This window comes from Pogoniulus pusillus, chromosome 3 (genome assembly GCF_015220805.1).
Source record: "Pogoniulus pusillus isolate bPogPus1 chromosome 3, bPogPus1.pri, whole genome shotgun sequence".
NCBI classification, from domain to species: domain Eukaryota; kingdom Metazoa; phylum Chordata; class Aves; order Piciformes; family Lybiidae; genus Pogoniulus; species Pogoniulus pusillus.
In genome coordinates, this window is record NC_087266.1 from 24,308,411 (window position 1) to 24,312,618 (window position 4,208).

At 51.6% G+C, this 4,208-nt stretch overlaps 2 non-coding genes across 2 annotated transcripts; both read right to left on the bottom strand.

Annotated features, from left to right (window-relative positions):
• Window positions 1-1,169: 1,169 nt before the first annotated feature.
• Window positions 1,170-1,242, bottom strand: TRNAV-AAC (transfer RNA valine (anticodon AAC)). Its single transcript has one exon. It is a non-coding gene; the product is annotated as a tRNA-Val (tRNA).
• Window positions 1,243-1,500: 258 nt separating this feature from the next.
• Window positions 1,501-1,574, bottom strand: TRNAN-GUU (transfer RNA asparagine (anticodon GUU)). Its single transcript has one exon. It is a non-coding gene; the product is annotated as a tRNA-Asn (tRNA).
• Window positions 1,575-4,208: the final 2,634 nt, after the last annotated feature.

Genomic DNA, 4,208 nt, shown 5'->3' on the forward strand with positions numbered 1-4,208 from the left:
AGAATGTCAGTGCACAATGGAATTTTGACTGATTTCAGAACATGTCTTTGGCAGAGAGTCCGGCGGCTTAATTTGCTGCTTGTGAGGCTGATTAAAATCCTGTAGCAACTTGAACAAAGAATGGAGAATACTCATTAGTCCTAAACTCCGTGGCCCAAAAACATAGGCAGGAAAATATCCAATAGAAGTCCTGTGGCAAACTCCACGTGGGCTGCGCCATGAAAATCTGCTGCTGGCTGAGGCGGCTTGAGGCGGCGGCTGAGGCGGCTTGAGGCGGCTGAGGCGGCTTGAGGCGGCGGCTGAGGCGACGGGCGGGCGAGAGGCAGATCAGCGAGGAATGAGCGAGCACGCCAGCACCTTTTCCCCTGTTCACCCCCATTTATAGGGTAAGGGCTGAGGCTAATGGTCTCATTGACCACACAATCACCCAAGTAGACACAGAAATGGAAGAACCCGCAGGCTGTTGTCTTCCATAGAATGGGGGCGCATACGCCTGCCACGGGACAGGGGCGCGGTCCCCATGAAACCCTTCGCAGGCAAAGTTGCCTGGGTTTGTTTTGTCCTGTTTTCCCACCTCTGGCAGCAATGCAGACGGGCAAGTAAATAAAGACAGGACATGCTTAAGCCCACTTTTATGCCCTTTAGGACTATTCACTACACACTTCAGGGGCAAAAAGTGAAAAACTGGTGCTGAAATTAGACTATTTTTGAAGCTTTAGTTGGTCATTGCAAAGGAGTTGGTATAGAGGGTTCTGGGTCGCTTCCAACCCAAACCATCCTTTCACTCTAATGTTGAGACCATTTCAGCTGAGACTCACTTCTCTTTCAGGTCATCCTTCCATGCAGTGGGGAAAGGGCTGTTTGTAGAGGGGAAGCTTGTTGAGGGGAATGAAATGAACCAGTTTATCCTACAAACACTCGAACCCTGCTCTTGCACCAACTTTGTGCCCCGCCGAAGCGAAGGGTATGTCCCCCAGCACCAAGCCCCGGGTGTGTTTGTGCTTCACTGTGGTGGACATCCCGCACGAAGTGCAGTGGCCTGCGACCCGGGACCGCCTCACGAACGCAGACAGCTTTTAAAGCCGAGAGCAGGAAAACTTGCACGGCTCGTGGTGAACCCCAGCACCGGGAAAAAATGGGGGAGAAGAAAAAAAAAAAAAAAAAATCGATGTTTCCGCCCGGTTTCGAACCGGGGACCTTTCGCGTGTTAGGCGAACGTGATAACCACTACACTACGGAAACTCTCCTGGTAATGTGGTGCTTCCGCAGTGTCTCTTGACGGGATAGAGGGAAGCGTACTGGAGCGAAACAGTGTGGTGGCTCTGTGCTGGAAGTTAGGCACAGAGCAAGTTACTTTGGTGAAAAGCATAGCCGTTGGGCTGAAAGCGGATCTCATGCAGTTCCTAGAAGGATAAAGGCAGCGCGGACGGCACCCAGCCGTCGTACAACTGACGCACCGGAACGGAAAATATACCCTTACGTAATAAAACGGGAAGGCCTCGTCCCTGGGTGGGCTCGAACCACCAACCTTTCGGTTAACAGCCGAACGCGCTAACCGATTGCGCCACAGAGACGCGCTGACGCCTGATTTTACCGAACAGCTGCTGATTCCCGCAGCGGGCTCGGGTGGGGGCGGTAGCTGCGTGACTTTTCGGGGAGCAGTGCTCTGCCTGCACATCTGCAGAGTTCCTTCTGTCGCCCCGAGAGAGTTTCGAGCTACATTCCTGATGCTTCTTTTTCCGCACTTCACGGGTAGGTGTGCTGGGAGAAAGGATTGGGGGTTTTAATCACAGTCTTTGGTGTCTACTTCCTTTTATAATCCGAAGAATATTCCCTTTCCCCCGTGTTGTTTCTGTGGCCTTTCCCACAGGAGCAAGGGAGAGTGGGACAATAAAAACCAAAACAGGGTTTCACGTCCTGTCTGCCGGCAGGACAACTGCAGGTGGCAACCTGACAGCTTCTCTCTGTGACCAGCCAGCAGGCAAGGGAGAGCTCTGTAAGTATATGCCAGGGACAGGGAAGACAAAACCAAGCACTGGCCTTAGTACACAACCAAAGTATCCAACATCTTTTCTTCCTGTACTTTAAACACTAAAACAACAAGTTGTGACCAGAGACTTGACCAGAAAACCAGAAAAAAGTCATCCCACAGTATTCAAAGTCATTAGATTTTTTTTTTTTTTTTTTTTTTTTTTTTTTTTGTAAGGGCATGGAGTCAGTCATCAGCAAGTTTGCAGATGACACTAAGCTGGGGGCAGATGTGACTGAGTTGGAAGGCAGAAGGGCTCTGCAGCAGGACCTTGACCGCCTGCACAGATGGGCAGAGTCCAAGGGGATGGGGTTCAATAGCTCCAAGTGCAGGGTGCTGCACTTTGGCCACAACAACCCCATGCAGAGATACAGGCTGGGGTCGGAGTGGCTGGAGAGCAGCCAGACAGAGAGGGATCTAGGGGTGCTGATTGATACCCGCCTGAACATGAGCCAGCAGTGTGCCCAGGTGGCCAAGAGAGCCAGTGGCATCCTGGCCTGCATCAGGAATGGTGTGGTCAGCAGGAGCAGGGAGGTCATTCTGCCCCTGTACCCTGCACTGGTTAGACCTCACCTTGAGTACTGTGTTCAGTTCTGGGCCCTCCAGTTTAGGAGGGACATTGAGATGCTTGAGCGTGTCCAGAGAAGGGCGACGAGGCTGGGGAGAGGCCTTGAGCACAGCCCTACGAGGAGAGGCTGAGGGAGCTGGGATTGGTTAGCCTGGAGAAGAGGAGGCTCAGGGGTGACCTTATTGCTGTCTACAGCTACCTGAAGGGTGGTTGTGGCCAGGGGGAGGTTGCTCTCTTCTCTCAGGTGGCCAGTGCCAGAGCGAGAGGACACAGCCTCAGGCTGCGCCAGGGGAGATTTAGGCTCGAGGTGAGGAGAAAGTTCTTCACTGAGAGAGTCATTGGGCACTGGAATGGGCTGCCCGGGGAGGTGGTGGAGTCGCCGTCCCTGGAGCTGTTCAAGGCAAGGTTGGACGTGGCACTTGGTGCCATGGTCTAGCCTTGAGCTCTGTGGTAAAGGGTTGGACTTGATGATCTGTGAGGTCTCTTCCAATCCTAATAATACTGTGATACTGTGATACTGTGACTAATGGAAAGTGGAAACTGACAGAAGCAAGTCCTGGCAAAAGAAACAGCTTCAGAGAAGAGCAGAGGGGAAGACTTGGGAATGTGCTCCCCAGGTGAGCCTTGCTTTACCTCTACAATGTCTGTAAAATTTATTACGTGCAATCATTTTGCTGCTGTTCAGAAGATAATAAAGTGATAACAACAGCTAATGTGAGCTGTGAAAACCAAATGATACTGTAGGAATGTAATTTGCCTTTGGGAATCCCAGGTCCCAGAGACAGGGGAGAAGGGCTGGAATGAGGAAGATGTACCCTTGGTGGACGAGGATCAGGTCAGGGAATACTTAAGAAACCTGTCCATTTGCCTTGATGTGTTGTGCCTGCAGGTACTGAGGGAGCTGGCAGATGTCACTGCAAGGTCACTCTCAATCATCTTCACCAGCCTTAGTTCCATCCCTGGAAAAATGATGGAGCAGCTCCTATTGGAGGGCATTTCAAGGCACTTGGAAGAGAATAAGGTTATCAGGAGTAGCCAACATGGATTTACCAAGGGGAAATCATGCTTGACTAACCTGACAGCATTCTATGATGACATAACTGAATGGATAGATTCAGGGAGACCAGTAGATGTAGTCTACCTTGACCTTTGACACTGTCTCCCATGACATCCTAGTGAGCAAGCTCAGGAAGTGTGAAATGGAAAAGCAGACAGTGAGGTGGGTTAGGAACTGGTTACAAGACAGAGTTCAAAGAGTGGTGATCAATGGTGCCAGGTCCAGCTGGAGAGCTGTAACTAGTGGGGTCCCCCAGGGATCACTGCTGGGTATGGTGCTGTTCAACAGACTGGGGACAGAGTGGCTGGAGAGCAAGCAGTCAGGAAGAAATGGACCTGGGGGTACTGGTTGATACTAGGCTGAAGATGAGCCAGAAGTGTGCCCAGGTGGCCAAGAGAGCCAATGGCATCCTGGCCTGCATCAGGAACAGTGTGGCCAGTAGGACAAGGGAGGTTATTTTTCCCCTGTACTCGGCACTGGTCAGGCCACACCTTGAGTACTGTGTCCAGTTCTGGGCCCCTCAATTCAAGAGAGATGTTGAGGTGCTGGAACGT